Source organism: Bubalus bubalis, chromosome 11, assembly GCF_019923935.1.
Source record: "Bubalus bubalis isolate 160015118507 breed Murrah chromosome 11, NDDB_SH_1, whole genome shotgun sequence".
In the NCBI taxonomy this organism is placed as follows: domain Eukaryota; kingdom Metazoa; phylum Chordata; class Mammalia; order Artiodactyla; family Bovidae; genus Bubalus; species Bubalus bubalis.
Genome location: NC_059167.1, coordinates 69,513,206 through 69,530,626, shown reverse-complemented (window position 1 = coordinate 69,530,626; position 17,421 = coordinate 69,513,206).

Genomic DNA, 17,421 nt, shown 5'->3' with positions numbered 1-17,421 from the left:
ATGTTGTCTATGTGAAATGAGACCTGTAAAGGAAACTCAGTATCTTTCATCTTCCTTAAGAACTGAGATACAAAGTAGAAGGCAAGAATGAAACTAAGCTTCATAAGCTTTATAAAGCTTCTATCAATCATTTGCTTGATTGTGGCATATTTGAAGCTCTATACCAACGCGTCAGTTCAAAAGCAATTGAAAATTGCCAAGAAATGTATTTGTGTTGAATTGTTTGACATTTTCTAAATATTAATGCAAGAGAATATATGTGATAAGTCAACTTCTGGAGATAGGAGGTTTACCTATCATTAGATTTTATGTAACCACTTATAACTGCCTAGGCTTTCAAAAATAGACAAGGACATAGCAATTAAAGAGCAGTTTTGAAACACATAAAACTCACTCCAAGCAATAAAATTAAGGTCATACATTTATTTGCCTACCAGCTCCTGCATATTCTTTTGTTGTTACAAATGGTTTAATACAGACAAGAAGGGCAACCTACCTAACATCCCCCTATTCTATGATTCCCTAGGAAATGGCAATTATCACTGGAAATTAACAGAGAGAGAAAGTTGAAAAGAGAAGTTAGCATCATAATTTCTCGTTTTACCATGTCCAAACAGCAACAGATTTTTTTTTAAGTGACTAGTTTTATGCAATTAGAACCTTCTGCCATTTGATGAGAACACATTGTTGGAACTTATTCTTAGAGCAACTTCACCTAACAGAAACATCTCCAAAGCATCAACTGAAAAACAGACTTGTATTTAGCAGAGTAAAATCTAGAATAGCAAAGTGTGTAGAGCAGTTTTACATAAATACTTTTGAAATCATAGGTTATAATGATCTACCAAATACTGGTGGTGATTCTGAAAGCACCATGGGTAGACAGAGGATCTGCTGTGTATCTGATACCATTTCACCAAGACCCAGTCTTCCCAGCAATGATTCTTGGCTCTCAGTGAGTCAAACAGACTCACTCTGCAAAGGTGAAGGAAGGCAAGAGGCTGAGTAACGTAACATTTTTTAAAGTGAATTCCCCATTTTACATCTTAGCCCTAGGTTTATGGAATCATAAAACATTCCATCCGGAAAGAACCCTAAAGATCATCCAGCAAGCCCTTCATTTTACAGGTGAGGAAACTTAGACCCAGAGGACTGAAGTGGCTAGTTCAAGGTCATATTCCAAGTTCACTGCTGAACTACTGGGTATATCATCAGTTCCCCGGCTTATTAGAGAGAGAAAGAGACAGATTTCCCTTTCACGTTCAACCAACTATAAATTCTTTGAGGTTAACAACTAGGTCTTTTTTTTTTTTTGGAAGGTGCTAAACCCATTGGTCATTCCCATATTAATGCCTTGAGTGCTTTAGACATGCAACATCTAGATGTTTCTGTGGAAGTGTGAAAGGGAGGTTTGTTTGCAACTATGTGGAGGGGAACAGGGAGACTCTATCCCACAGGAATGTAGGAGGTTTGTTGAACTTGCCATCACATTTTAAAAATGTCTATCCCTACGTCCTAACTAACTACTTGTATGACCTTAAGAAAGTTACTTGATGTCCCTATGCCTCAATTTCCTCATATAATCAGGATAATAACAATTACTTCCAAGGTTGTTGTAAAATTAGATTTCAGGTTGTCAAGTAAATTATGAAAATACCAAGGAAAATGCCTGGCATTTGCTAGGTACTCATTAAACATTAGTTCTCTTTATTGTTGTTTTCATTCACCATTACCCCTACCAGAAAGATCTAATAAAATCAAAATGGTTTTTAAATCCCTGAGCCTAAATTTCCTTATCCAAAGAAGAGAGATAAGATAACCTACTTCATGGGTCCTTGTGAAGATTAAATGTGATAATGTCTGTGAACAAGCTTGTAAATTATACACTATTATACACATAGGGGACTGATGCTGTTATTGTTGTGATCCACGTCCGAGTATTCCAGACTCAACACTGTTTTTCAATTGGCTTAAAACCTTCATCATTTTCCTCCAAATACCTGACACTCACCCTTCAATTCCTAAGTTACCTTCTTCTCTGCTCAAATGAGCCTTTGATGAATACTGGGGTGCTGGAGTGCTACATACCAAAGCCCAGTCTCTCTGCTCTACCCAACTCCTTTACATACATGTGTATTATTTCATTTGGCACTTACTATATATTGTTAGCCATCTTTTTGCTCTTACATATTTGGATTCCTTTGGGCTACCCAGTTGGCAGTAGTGGTAAAGAACCCGTCTGTCTCCTGCAGGAGACACAGGAGACATGGGTTCAATTCTTGGGTCGGGAAGATCCCCTGGAGAAGGAAATAGCAACCCACTCTAGTATTCTTGCCAGGAGAATCCCATGGACAGAGGAGCCTGGCAGGCTATGGTCCATGGGGTCGCAAAAAGTCAGACATGACTGAAGCAACATAGCATGCAAGCACACATTTGGATTCCTTTACTAGATTTCTGGACTCTTCAAGGACAAGTAATATATTTTTTGTTTTTGTTTGTTTTTGCAAACTCACAAGTCTAGCAGAGTACTTCGAACCAAGAAGGCTTTACAATACTTATCTGTTGAGTGATCAACTGATTACAGTATTGAATTTGGTCAATATCTTGTTTTACACTGTTTATCTTAAAAATAACCAGAGGGAATTCCCTGATGGTCCAGTGGTTAGGACTCCATGTTTTCACTACCAGGGCCCGGGTTCAACCTCTGGTCAGGGAACTAAAATCCTTCAAGTCACACATCGTTGCCAAAAAATTAAGTTAAAAAAAAAAAACAACCCACAGAAACCTTAGTGGAATAAAACAACCCTTTATTATGCTTACTGATTCTGTAGGTCAGGAATCTGGACAGGGCAAAGAGGGAATAGCTCATGTCTATTTCTATGAAAGGCTTGAAAACTGGAGGCTCTAGTTGCCTGAAGGCTATTTGCTGACAATCAATGCCAGCCATCCCTGAGAACTTATTAGGAGCTACTGACTGAAACACACATACCTGTGTGTAATCCATGTTACACATCTCTTCACATGACTTGGGCTTCTTCACAATATTGTGCCTGCAAAAAAGACGCAGGCAGAAGGTGTGTCCTTCATATAATACAGTACCACTTCTGTCATATTCTATTCATCAGAGAAGTCATCAGCCCCACTAGGTTCAAGGAAAGGGGAAATAAACTTCATCTCTAGCCTGAAGGAGCAGGTAACAGTAAAAATGCCATTGCACCCATTTGGGGGGAACTATAATCTGACACAAGCCTTTATTTTTCTAATGAACTTACACCAAGTTTTTCTGTGTTTTAAATTTAAGGGGCTGTCTTACTCTTAAGTCTCTAAATAGATGAGTATCCCATATTGTTCTCCATCAAAAGGTGGCTTATCTTTATTAATACTACAAAGTTGGGTCCCTGATTGATTTCCTTGCCTGACAGTGGAACCTTTCCTTGACTCCAGTAACAATCTATTTCGGATGCTCTCATACTCAGTAGCTTACCAGTGACTGCATAGTAAAGGGAGAGTAGAAGACTGTTTTTCAAGTTTATATGTTCTTTACTTTTCTATAAGATGTTCAGGACTCCTGTGTGTGTGTGTGTGTGTGTGTGTGTGTATGAGCACTCAGTCATGTCCAACTCTTTGTGACCCCATGGACTTTAGCCCACCAGGCTCCTCTGTCCATGGAGTTCTCCAGGCAAGAATACTGGAGTGGGTTGCCATTTCCTTCTCCAGGGGATCATCCCAACCCAGGGATCAAACCCGGGTCTCCCGTGTTGCAGGCAGATTCTTTACCATCTAAGCCACCAGGGAAGCCCTTACTTTTCTATAAGAGACTCAGGACTCCCTAGTATCAACATTTATCCACTCCTAACCACCAAAAAAAAGAAAAGAAAACAAGGAAAAACAAACAAATAAACATGGATACAGTGTCAAATAAAGACATTACATCCCACAGAGTATGAAAAACTAATTCACAAACATACATTATCCTCACAGTGAAGCAGGCTTCTCTAAGAAAGATGCACAGTAGAAGCTCTCCATGATCAGTTTCGTACAGAAAACTTGTTCTCTTCCAAGACATGAAACAGGCAAAAGCATGAGACAGTAAAGTCTATATTTTGCCCTTCCTCCCCATGCATTTACACACACACACACACACACACACACACATTCACCTCCTGTTAGTGCTTGTTCCTGCTCTGTCCACACTTATCAGCACAGGCTCCCATGATAGCTACTCACACCGGCCTTCTCGTCTGCTGAGAAAATTTCTTTAGTTTTCTCCATATAAAAAATTACATGATCTTCTAGACTTTTCACCCAGCTTCTCAGAGTCCTAAAGTCAATTTGTTCTACCAGTCATGGTTCATTGGTTAATTAGTTATTCCTTCCAGGTAAACTATTTGTTATCAAGATCTTCTGGAGACCTAGATCCTTGGGCTGCGTAAAACAATAACAAAAATCAGCAATGCTTAGAAAAAGTCTGAAAAGAGTGAAAATCTTTTGACCTGCCAATTAGACTTTTGGGAATATATACCAGGTAAAAGATGTGTGTAATGTAGATGTTTATCACCATGTTACTTATCATAATGAAAATTTGGAAATAATCTGAATATACAAAAGTAGGGGAATGGTTTAATATAGTAGAGTATATCCAATTAGTGAAATAATGACAGGGAATTCACATAATGAGATAATATACAAATATTTAAAATAACAAATTAAATATATATTTATTGCTATGGAAATTTTTAATAATACCAGTTCAGTTCAGTTCACTTCAACCGCTCAGTCATGTCTGACTCTTTGCCACCCCATGGACTGCAGCACGCCAGGCTTCCCTGTCCATCACCAACTTCTGGAGCTTACTCAAACTCATGTCCATCAAGTCAGTGATGCCATCCAACCACCTCAACCTTCGTCATCCCCTTCTCCTCCTGCCTTCAATCTTTCCCAGCATCAGGGTCTTTTCCAATGAGTCAGTTCTTTGTATCAGGTGGCCAAAGTATTGGGGTTTCAGCTTCGCATCAGTCCTTCCAATTCAGGACTGATCTCCTTTAGGATTGACTGGTTGGATCTCCTTGCAGTCCAAGGGACTCTCGAGAATCTTCTCTAACACCATAGTTCAAAAGCATCAATTCTTTGGTGCTCAGCTTTCTTTATAGTCCAACTCTCACATCCATACATGACTACTGGAAAAAACATAGCTTTGACTAGACAGACCTTTGTTGGTAATATATTATGAAATATAAAAGTAGATTATATAGCATAATATAGATAACCCTCTGGTCATTGTAAATATATTTTTCATATATATAAATTTTTTCACATGCATATTTTTTCTAGGAAAACACTAAAAGAATATCTACCCAAATGTGTTATAAAATCTCTGGCAGATGTTTTGGGATTACTTTGATTTTTATTATTTTTGCTTATCTGAATTTTCTACTTTTACTCGATGAGTAATACTTGCATTTTTTTTACAGTTAAATAAGTTACAATTAGAGATAAGTCAGTAAAAAATTATTTTAACCAAATAGAGTTTTCCATTTCCCATCCAGTATTTCCATCAAAGTATATCAAGGACACAAATCTTACACACGTTGTATTTAAAACAGATAGCCAACAAGGACCTAACATATAGCACAAGGAACTCTGCTCAACATTCTGTAATAATCTAAATGGGAAAAGAATTTGAAAAAGAATAAATACATGTATATATATATATATATATAACTGAATCACTTTGCTGTATGCCTGAAACTAATGCAACATTGTTAATCAACTCTACTCCAATATAAAATTAAATTTAAAAAAATTTATCCCATAATCAGCCATCCATTCTGTCCATAAGTAGTCTGAGTTTTAAGGGGCAGTAGGCAACTACTTTGTCAAAGTATATCAAGGACACAAATCTTACCGCTTAATACATGTATTAGAGTAGGTAATTATCTTTAAATTAAAATGGAGATCAGTATCTGTACCTATAACAAAGGGTAAATAAGAAGTAGAAATTCAGGTGTCTAGATAATGTCTTTCTATCCCCTAGGTTCAACTAGAGTCAGATGAAGGGACTGTCGACCAGGGAATCAACACAGTAGGGAGTAATTAACCTTTGTGCTAAGTAATGAGTGGGAGAGCATATACTTACAGAAATTTTCTCAGAAAGAGTGAAACACGTGGCTTAAAGAAACGTTTGGATAAGGCAAGCACTGGGAGGCCATGTGAGACCTCTCAGGGGCATGCTTCAGACCCATTTTCTAAGGAGATGGGTCAAGTTAACTTCAGGGTGTCTGAGTGCTGAATAGTGTACGTGAATTCAACAATAGCACTGAGGTCCTTGGACCTTAAAAGAATAGACCTAACTCTGCTTCTAGCATTCTTTCTCCTGCACTTTCCCTTTGTGGTGCTCAACCTCTCCTGTACATAAACATTTAAAGAAAGTTGATTTGTAGGAGTGCCAAATTTTTAGTCTGCCTGCCTGGGTCACTCATATACTTCATTCCAATTCTGAATCCAGTACATAAATTCTCAGGGCTCAAGTCTCAGCAACATTACCAGTACTGGAGCTTCTGACTGTGTATCTTGACCATGGTGATGGCTACGCCAATCCATGGATGTAATAAAATTGCATAGAACTAATGGGCTGCCGTCTATGGGGCCGCACAGAGTTGGACACGACTGAAGTGGCTTAGCAGCAGCAGCAGCAAGCACACATACACAAAGAAGTATATGTGAAACTGGAAAAATCTGAATAAAGCCTGCAGATTGTATCAATGTCCATTTCCCAGTTGTCCTATTTTATTATAGTTGTGCAAGTTATGCATGAAGGGTATACAGGATCTCTTTATATAATTTCTTCCAACTGCAAGCAAATCTGCAAATTCTCTCAAAATAAAAAGTTCACAAACATACACTCTAATTTCCTAATGGGTTAACATTTACCTTTCTCAAGGAATAGATATGTATTTTAATGGCATCTTATGGAGACACTGCCTTTATCCAGAAAACCAGTTGCAATAGCTGGCTGCATTACAGTATCTAGGATAGACACAGGGGAAAGATATTTTTGTGCAGGCAAGTCTTTTGGTAATGTTCACATCTCACGACATCGGCAGCTGCCTACTCCACCTACTCCATCTCCCTTCAGTGGATTGAAACTAAAAGTTTGTTCTTATTCATGAGGACCTGTGCTTAGCCTTGTTCAGCTTGGTGACTATCTATGTACTTTCTCTGGGTTATAGAACAAAACTTAAGGAAATTGTTTTATTCTCATTTTTTTCCTTTTATAAGGTGAAAGAAGAGATCTATTCTTGAAATGTATGTCTAGGACCTCAAAGCATGAGAAATTAAAAAGCCAGATTTAGTTGGGTGTGTAAAAGCTTCCTCCCTCACCCTCCTCTCAGACACGATGGAAGAGTAAAAGCCTTTTTTTCCTGTTGAAAATCAATCAACAAATATTTACAACCTTTTCAACAAGCTTTTTCAGCCATTACTAGGTCATTAGAGAAGACTTCAAACTCCCTGGCCCTTTAAAGGCTTCAGGGATTTAGCTGCAGAAAATACAGCTACAGTTAATGGAGCTCCCACTCTGCACCATACTTCAACCACAGGTAGCTTTTAGGAATCAATTTGTGGTCCTGGACAAACGGGCTGCGCTAGAATGGGAACCCAGTAAAGAAGCAACTACGAAAGGAGATAAGAAATTAGAAAATTCTAGTTATTGTCAGAATGCTACTCAACTATATTAGGCCTCTTTAAACTAGAAAGAAAATATGTTAAGCTATAAAATAAACATTCTTCACTACTTGTACTTCATATTGAATAAATGAAGTGAAAGTCACTCAGTCGCGTCCGACTCTTTGCAACCCCATGGACTCTACGGTCTATGGAATTCTCTAGGCCAGAATACTAGAGTGGGTAGTCTTTTGTTTCTCCAGAGGATCTTCCCAACCCAGGGATCGAACCCAGGTCTCCCACATTGTGGGCAGATTCTTTACCAGCTGAGCCACAAAGGAAACCCAGGAATACTGATGTGGGTAGCCTTTCCCTTCTCCAATGGATCTTCCCAACCCAGGAATCAAACCGGAGTCTCCTGCATTGCAGGCAGATTCTTTACCAACTGAGCTATCAGGGAAGCCCAAATAATTGAAAATGCCCTGCAATTAGGACATTTTGTAATTTGCCTTTATGAACAAGCTGTGGGCCAAGATGATAAATGATCTACTTAGAATGCTGATTTTATTCACTTCCCTGCACATCTCTCAGTGCTTGGGCAGCTTAGAAATGTTGTGCTTACTTGCATGACCATGTTTATTCTTTCAGCAAAACAAATTCCAAAACTGAGCACTTCCAACCTCACAGAGTGGGGAGAGGTGGTATATGGCAATTCTCTCTCTGCTGCTGCTGCTGCTGCTAAGTTGCTTCAGTCATGTCCGACTCTGTGCGACCCCAGAGATGGCAGCCCACCAGGCTCCCCCGTCCCTGGGATTCTCCAGGCAAGAATATTGGAGTGGGTTGCCATTTCCTTCTTCAGTGCATGAAAGTGGAAAGTGAAAATGAAGTTGCTCAGTCGTGTCCGACTCTTAGCGACCCCATGGACTGCAGCCTACTAGGCTCCTCCATCCATGGGATTTTCCAGGCAAGAGTACTGGAGTGGGGTACCATTGCCTTCTCCGATTCTCTGTACAGCTCTTCGATTTTCTATAAATTTGGAACTTTTCTAAAATATAAAATTTACTAATTAAAAACCAAAACCTCATAGGGAACCAGAGTTAAGGTTAAATATATGTCTGAATAGTTTATTTTGTGTACTGGTGTCCTGGATTCCTCCTCTTTCAAACAAATGTAACAGAGGCTACCTGCCCCCATTTCCCCTGCCCTCTATTTGCTGGTTTTTTTGGGGGGAAGGAATCTGTTCATGGAGGTGGGAAGAAATAACTGGGGGAAAAGGCCCTGAGACTGTCGTGAAGGGAAGAAAGGAGGACAGGCCAGCATGGTCTTAGGGACCTCATTCCTCAAGAGGAGAGCTGGGTGGGACTGGCTGACATGGGATGCAAGAATCCCTAAGAAAGACTCTTGCACAGAAAGTCAGTCATCCTCTTTGCCTTCTGCAGCAGAGAAAATGGCCACATCTGCTGGAAATGGAGAAGAGAAAAGCATTCTGCGTTGGCATGTGGAATATTTAGGCATGCGAGACAGGACAGGCAAGACTGGAACACGGTCTATGGCTCGTGGCCGGGTCAGGAAACACTGGCGTTGCCAGACACAGAGATGAAATGTGTAGGAGAAACTGCAGTTCCTAAGACACTCACCCCACAGGGATTCCCCTCCCCTGTCTGAGCAGAAGGAGGAATCAGACTGAGTTGCTAGTTCCCACAGGGCACGGAGAAGGGGAGCAGAAAATCAATTTGCTGCAGTAGGGCATCCCAGCTCTATCCCATGACTGGTATGGCTGGAGGGAAATCCTTGTTATGTAAGTCATCTCTGAAATGATTCACTGAATCACGCAATGTTGTTAAAATGCTGCATCTTTTGTAATAAACATCCCCATTAATTTTTTTTAAGTACACTTACTTTAAGAGAGTCTGATGACGCAACCCATTTCAGAAAGAGTAAAAAATGGAACAGCTCTGCCATGTTTCAGCTTCCTCACTTTCCAATCATGAGAAGACTCTTCAGAAACATCAGACCAATTAGACTTGAAATCCTGAGACTCCTGCCTCCACTGTACACACTCTACATGGCCTTGGGCAGGAAGGTTCACTCCAAATCTCCTTTTGAACTGTCTATAAAAGGAGGACAATATCTGTCCAGGAGCAACCACCATATCTAAAGTGCCCCTGGAGACATTTTATCAACTGTATCAGTATATACAGAACGCTAAACTGCATAGGGTACGACTTAGGATCTGAGATGGCAAGATCTAATCTAATCTCAAACTTATACAATGATTCACATGGACTTTTCGGAAAAGTCAGTTAATTCCCTTTCCCCAGTCCTAAAAAGCCTAGAAGGGCATGCATGTATGCATGCTCAGTCACTCAGTCCTGTCCTACTCTTTGTGATCCTATGGACTGTAGCCCGCCAGGCTCCTTTGTCCATGGTAGTCTCCAGGTGAATACTGGAGCAGGTTGCCATGCCCTCCTCCAGGGGATCTTCCTGACCTAAGGATCAAACCCGAGTCTCTTACATCTCCTGCACTGGAAGGTAGATTCTTTACCACTAGTGCCACCTGGGAAGCCCCTAGAAGGGTATATAGCATGGTAGTTTCCTATCATAGGTCAACATGGAGGAAGCAACATCTGGGGGTTTCCATAGCTCTTTTACAGTCTAAGGGCTTGGAAATGACACTGGGATTCCCAGCAGCAGCCTCAGGAGTAGAGTTTCAGGATTAGAGACAGTGCGTGTACAGAATTGCCACAAACCTTCAAGAAACCAGAAGGGTTTCCCAATCCAGACATAGCAGCTGATTGCTAGCATGAAGGCAATGGCACCCCACTCCAGTACTCTTGCCTGGAAAATCCCATGGATGGAGGAGCCTGGTGGGCTACAGTCCATGGGGTTGCACAGAGTCGGACACGACTGAGCGACTTCACTTTCACTTCTCACTTTCATGCACTGGAGAAGGAAATGGCAACCCACTGCAGTGTTCTTGCCTGGAGAATTCCAGGGATGGGGGAGCCTGGTGGGCTGCCGTCTATGGGGTCACACAGAGTTGGACACAACTGAAGCGACTTAGCAGCAGCAGCATTGTACTTTCTCAGATAAAATTAGGATAACAAATAATTCCAAAGTTGTAGACCGAACTCTAAATCTTACTCTTCTCAAGACTCCCTGCTGTGCCCAAGAGATGGATTGTGGCTTCTAATTGTTCTTGTCCTTGGTGTCTTTAAATGAACCCAGCTCACCCACACAAATGCATGGTACCATCACATGGAACACCCGCCAGCCATAGGAATTTGGAATTCGTCTAGACCATTTCCTTTACAGAGATGAAGAAATTTGCCCAAGGTCACACAGCAGGGATGGGCAAAACTGGGGTTCAAATTAAATTTGCAAAACTGCAAAGCCTGTGTAATGGTAACCACTGTTGCTGGCGGCTCTAAGTGCTCCTTTAAAGGGAAAACAATGCTGCCAATTTGATTTGACAGAAGACCTGGCCCGAGTTAAGAGCACTAGTGCTCAAGAAGCAAATAATACAACACATGAAGAATCTCAGACCCAGGTGGCTCTATCAATTTCAAGAGTCATCATTATTTTATCTGCCAGGATACATCTCCTCTACCTGCATCTCACACTCTACAGGTTGCCAGTTACTGAACAGTATTAAAGTGAGTTAGCACATATTTTGCATTTGCTATGTTCACTGCATTTTACTGAGTGCTGTATGGGATTAAAAGAGGAGTAAAACATCTTTCCTGTCCTTTAGCAACTCAAGTCTAAAGGGTTGGGGGTAGGAGTACAGATATGGAGAATAAAACAAAACACAAATGCCTGTTATTCAGCCCAGGGTAAGATAAATGCCAGGAGAGAAAAACCAAATCCTGTAGAAACACAGATATTACCCAAATGATTTTTTTTAAGTACCTGAAGTTTTTTGCCATCAAGTTAACCCTAAGTTCACCTAATATGTGTTTATCAGTTTACTTTGCCTGAAAATGGTCTTACCTTGCCATTGCCATAAGCCCCTGCTTCTTCTATTTTTATAATAGAGAAGCAAAATTCTCCACTGTTGTTGTTTTTTTCCCCCAAGCATTCTTAACATGTTAGGACTTAGTTCAGATCTTTTTGAGAACAGCATAATCGGTAGGAATGTGATCAAGGGCCCTATTCACCAGAAATGTACACACGATTTATATGGCCAAGTTATGTCAATTTCAGGGGCATATTCTCAAGTCACGTAGAAGCAGCTTGAAGATTAATGCACACCAAAAAAATATTCTTTTTTTTTCTCAGATTGTTGCAGCACTATAGAAAGGCCATTCTCTCTGCTGGGCTTGTGTCAGCACTTCCCATCTAACCCTGTTTTTTCAAGTCTTTCAGACTTGGCTGTGAAACTGCCCTGTGAGTCTGAAATTCAGGAGACAGTATTGTAAGGCTGTTTTGATTAGATTTTTGCAAGTTTCCCTGTCTGAGCTGTCTGCTTATTACATGATACCCAAGGAAGGTTGCATAATTCTTAAGCTGCTGTGTTTCTAAAATGAAATGGGATTATCTACCTGACAACCAGGACTGGGTTCAGTATTGCTATTCAGGAACCAGTTAAAATCAATTGCTTGGTCCTTTAGAATTATATCTAAAACACTTTTGAGTTGCCTAGAAATTTGAGATATGTGATTTTAATCTCCATTTTGTGACATGTGAAGACATACATTTTGTCTGATTCTCTCCTTCCTGCGATTTTCTTCACCTTCTACAATCTGGACCTATAGAAAACCTTTCACATGCTTACTCTCACCCTCAAGTGATACACTTCACTCTGATGCATGGTCATTGGCCACAATGGGTACCCTGATTTCCAGACAATTACTCTGTTTGGTTCCAATCTGTAACACACAGATTTCTCATTTCTCTTAGTGGTGTCAAGAAATGGGGTGTGTTTTTAGAGATGAAGCAATAAGGGAAGTTCACAGATGGGAGTGTTTCCTTGAAATCATTTTGCCCTTGGTTTCTGCAGGCTGCTGAGAAAGGCAGATTGGTGTGGTGGAAAGGGCATGGGCTCTGAGTCAACAGAACTAGGGTGAAATATCAGTTTTACCACTGCATGACCAAGGGCATACTAATGGGCCTTAGTCCCCTCATCTACAAACCTGTGAAAATAACACTTCATTTATAAGGGTTAGGATTCACTCATTTATTCAATAAATACTGGGGGTATGGGGTGTTTTCTGTGTGCCAAGCACATAAGCATTGAAACTACAGATGTAGTGTCAACCCTGTGAAGTCTATGGTCGATAGTCAAGCTTGAATCTGATAATGACCTAAATAAAAGTAAAAAGGTAGAGTTACCAAATGACAAAGGAGAGGTGGCTTCCCTGGTGGCTCAGATGGTAAAGAATCTGCCTGCAGTACAGGAGACCTGTGTTTGATCCCTGGGTCAGGAAGACCTCCTGGAGAAGGAAAGGGCTACCTACTACAGTATTCTTGCCTGGAGAATTCCGTGATCAGAGGAGCCTGGTGGGTCCAATCCATGGGGTTGCGAAGAGTCGGACTGGACTGAGGGACTAACACACAACAACACAAAGGAAAGGTGCATGCTTGCTTTGAGGGTGATCTGCTTTATTTAACATCTACAGACTTAAATGTTGATCTCATGTAAATAGCACCATTATAGAAACAGCTGGAGAAGTTTTTGAGCACATATATGAGTAGCGTAGCCTAGCCAAATTGACGCATAAAATTTACCATCACAAGTGCCTGTTGGTACAGGTGAAGGAATGAGGTTTGACCCTTCTGGTTTTTGAAGAGTCAATTGCTTCATCCCGGTATTCTTGGAATCTATTCCCAAAATGTATTTACTTCCATAGATTCTCACGGCATCTCTTTACAGGGACACCAGCTTGATGGAGACAGTTTCTGAACAGACAAAGCAAAGTTTTAAAAGAGGCACAATGGGCTTTGTAGTCCCCAGGATTCCCATCCACCACAGGCCCCATATGTCCCATGTTCCAGAATGAGGTGGTCAGATGTCCTAGGAAGGGGTATGGTTGAGTGACCTCCCATCTTAAGAGTTTCCCACTCTGAAAGAATAAGGCAATAACTGTTTGGCTTGTCAAGGAAATTCCCTCAGGGAAATACTGGCTTTGAAACTTCACAATTTCAACAAGGAAGTTATAAAGGCCAACATCTAAGAGCTGAAACTCTTCCCCCACACTCTCATTAAAAAAGAAAAGGAAGTGGGGGGTAAAGACTTATCATAAGTAGCTTCCCTGTGATACTTTTGTGCTTGTGTGAAGAAATGAGAGTTACACATTATAGTTTAATCACGTTGCCTGCATCTGTGACGCATGCATGCTCAGTCACTTCAGTCACATCCAACCCTTTGCGACCCCATGGACTGTAGCCCGCCAAGCTCCTCTGCCCATGGGATTTTCCAGGCAAGACTACTGGAGTGAGTTGCCATTTCCTCCAGGGAGCATCTGTGATACCAAGTCATAAATTCCCCTTGGCATTAGCATTTTCCTTTTTAATTCACCAAAAAACCCTCCCTTCTGCTCATGAAGAAAAAAAATGGCAGGCTCTGATTTTTTGTTCATATATCCCCTTATTCAAGAAGATAACCAAGAACAGAGAATGCAGAGGGTATAAGGGACTCTGAAGACATTTAATCTAATGCCGCACCCATTTTTTTTTTTTTTTGTCTTTTTATAATTCAAAGAGGGGCAGCATATTTAATAAAGAGAAGAGAAAGTTTTCAGTAATATGGATCATTCTGTGGACCAGCTGATTTTTAGCTTCATTATATTTCTGGGGGAGGCTGCGCTGGGTCTTCGTTGCTTTTGCATGGGCTTTCTCTAGTTGCAGCGAGTGGGGAGTACTCTTCACTGAGTTGAGCAGACTTCTCACTGCAGTGGCTTCTCTTGTTGTGGAGCACAGCCTCTGGGCACATGGGCTTCAGGAGTTGTAGCACGTGGGCTCAGTAGTTATGGTGTATGGGCCTAGCCAGAGCAGCATGTGGAATCTTCCTGAATCAGGGATTGAACTTGTGTCCCCTGCAATGGCAGGCAGACTCCTATCCACTGCTCCAGGGAAGTCCTAGCTTTACTCTAAATAGAACAAAAGACAATGGGCTTAGGGACTTCCCTAGAGTTCTAGTGGTTAAGACTCCATGCTTCCAATGCAGGGGTATCGGTAATCTAGGATCCCATATGCCATGCAGTGTGACCAAAAAACAAAAGACAATGGGATTAGGCTTAGCATAAGAGATTGGAGTTCGGAGGATCTGTGTGATATTGAAAAAATTGTAAATGAAAAAGGGTTTCTGAGACAGACTGTGGACTATGCTTCCTGAAAAGCTCAGAGTGATGATAGACCATGATTTTCCACACCAGTAATATGAGCTCAACATTCAGAAAACTAAGATCATGGCATCCGGTCCCATCACTTCATGGCAGATAGATGGGGAAACAATGGCTGACTTTATTTTTCTGGGCTCCAAAATCACTGCAGATGGCAATTGCAGCAATGAAATTAAAAGACGGTTACTCCTTGGAAGGAAAGTTATGACCAACCTAAAAAGCAGAGACATTACTTTGCCAACAAAGGTCCATCTAGTCAAGGCTATGGTTTTTTCAGTGGTCATGTATGGATGTGCGAGTTGGACTCTAAAGAAAGCTGAGCACTGAAGAATTGATGCTTTTGAACTGTGTTGGAGAAGACTCTTGAGAGTCCCTTGGACTGCAAGGAGATCCAACCAGTCCATCCTAAAGGAGATTGGTCCTGGGTGTTCATTGGAAGGACTGATGTTCAGGCTGAAACTCCAATACTTTGGCCACCTCATGAGAAGAGCTGACTCATTTGAAAAGACCCTGATGCTGGGAAAGATTGAGGGCAGGAGAAGAAGGGGATGACAGAGGATGAGATGGTTGGATGGCATCATCGACTCGACGGACATGGTTTGGGTGGACTCCGGGAGTTGGTGATGGACAGGGAGGCCTGGAGTGCTGCGGTTCATGGGGTCACAAAGAGTCGGACACGACTGAGCGAGTAACTGAACTGAACTGAATATGAGGACATACCAGTATGCTAAATATCAAAGTGTCTCAGCAAGAATTTTTCCTCACACATCTCAAGAACCAGTGGCCCCAGACCTGTTACTATTTAGGACCCCCAAACTGTTTCTTACTTTTACCATTTCAGTTTAAAACATACCCAGAACTTTGGAGAAACAGAAATGGTTTGGACTGCCTGCTCTGAGGGGCGCCCCTCACTCCAACAGCTGGCACCACTGGTGTTGCTTGATGTCCTTGCCATAGTGTACATGATAACAAAACACAGACTCGTGTGTGTTGATGCAAACCGTGTAACTACACAAGCCAACCTAAAAATAGTATAAATGGCAGATGGATCTAAATAATGTTCTATAACTTTTTTTCACCATGTGTAAAAAAATAGTGATTTTCTTTTTCCAAACAAAGTGATTAATTGCTCTTCTGCAGAGATACAGTATTTCCACCAGATTTTCTGGTTATTTAGAAGTTGAGACAACCTGAAGTTTGCAGAGGCTTCATCACCAAGTGCCAACTTGACTTGAGGAACCATCTAACACCAACCTATCCCACTCTAGACAGCAACTGTCTGTTGTTCTATAGAGGTAGAACTGAGCAGAAACAAAGAAACCAATCGGACTCAAGGGAATGGAAAGGTAGAGGAAGAGAAAAGGGAAGTGAACTACTTACGTGATCACTTTTTTCATCCTATGATTTATCACAAAAATTATTTGTCAAAGGAGAGACATTTCATTCACCCCACACAACACAGCTTTCCATTCTCTCCTCCCCTTAATGAAACACCTCCAATCAGTTTTTATCCATGACTGTCTGTTCTTGTTTCCATACCCTCTTCATGTTGTAGAAGCAAACACTGGCCACTTCATAAATGTGTAAATTCAACATAGAATGATTATTTATAATACAGACCACACCTCACCAGGGTGACATAATGTTGTTCTACCTGAAGTTAGGACAGAATGCTCTAACTGTAAGTAATCTGTCAAGATCCTCACGATGTATATTTAGTTTAAATTGAGTTTGATTTAGATATTTCCAAATCCTGCCATATTTTTTAAAACAATTTTACACCTATTTATAAGAATTTGAAAAGATTTATTACCTTGTGGGTATGAGAGAAAGGGACTTATTTCCTACAGGGAGGTCTGACATTTGTTTTTGACATGATGGATCAGAGGATGATATAGTTGGATAGCATCGCCGCTTTAATGGACATGAACTTGGGCAAACTCTGGGAGATAGTGAGGGACAGGGAGGCCTGGAGTGCTGCAGTCCATGAGGTTGCAGTCTAGGGGGTCACAAAGAGGCAGACATGATCTAGCAACTGAACAGTAGCAGCAAATCAGGAATCAATGCAAAGTCCATGTTCCAAGGAAGAAAGGCTATTATGATCCGAACGGTTTCTCCTCCAAACTCATATGCTGAAGTCCTGTATCTGTAGATATAGCCTTTAAGTCTGAAGTCTGCAGAGTCTTTAAGGCAGTAAAAAAGGTTAAATGAGGTCCTAATCCTCATACCTTGGCGTCCTTACAAGAAGAGACAACAGAGGTCTCTCTCTATGGACATAAAGAAGAGGCCATGTGAGCACACAGAGATGGTGACTACCTACAAACCAAGAGACGAGGCTACAGAATGAAACCTATCAAGCCAGCACCTTGATATTGGAATTCTACAGCCTCCCGAAGTATGAGATATAAATGTCTGT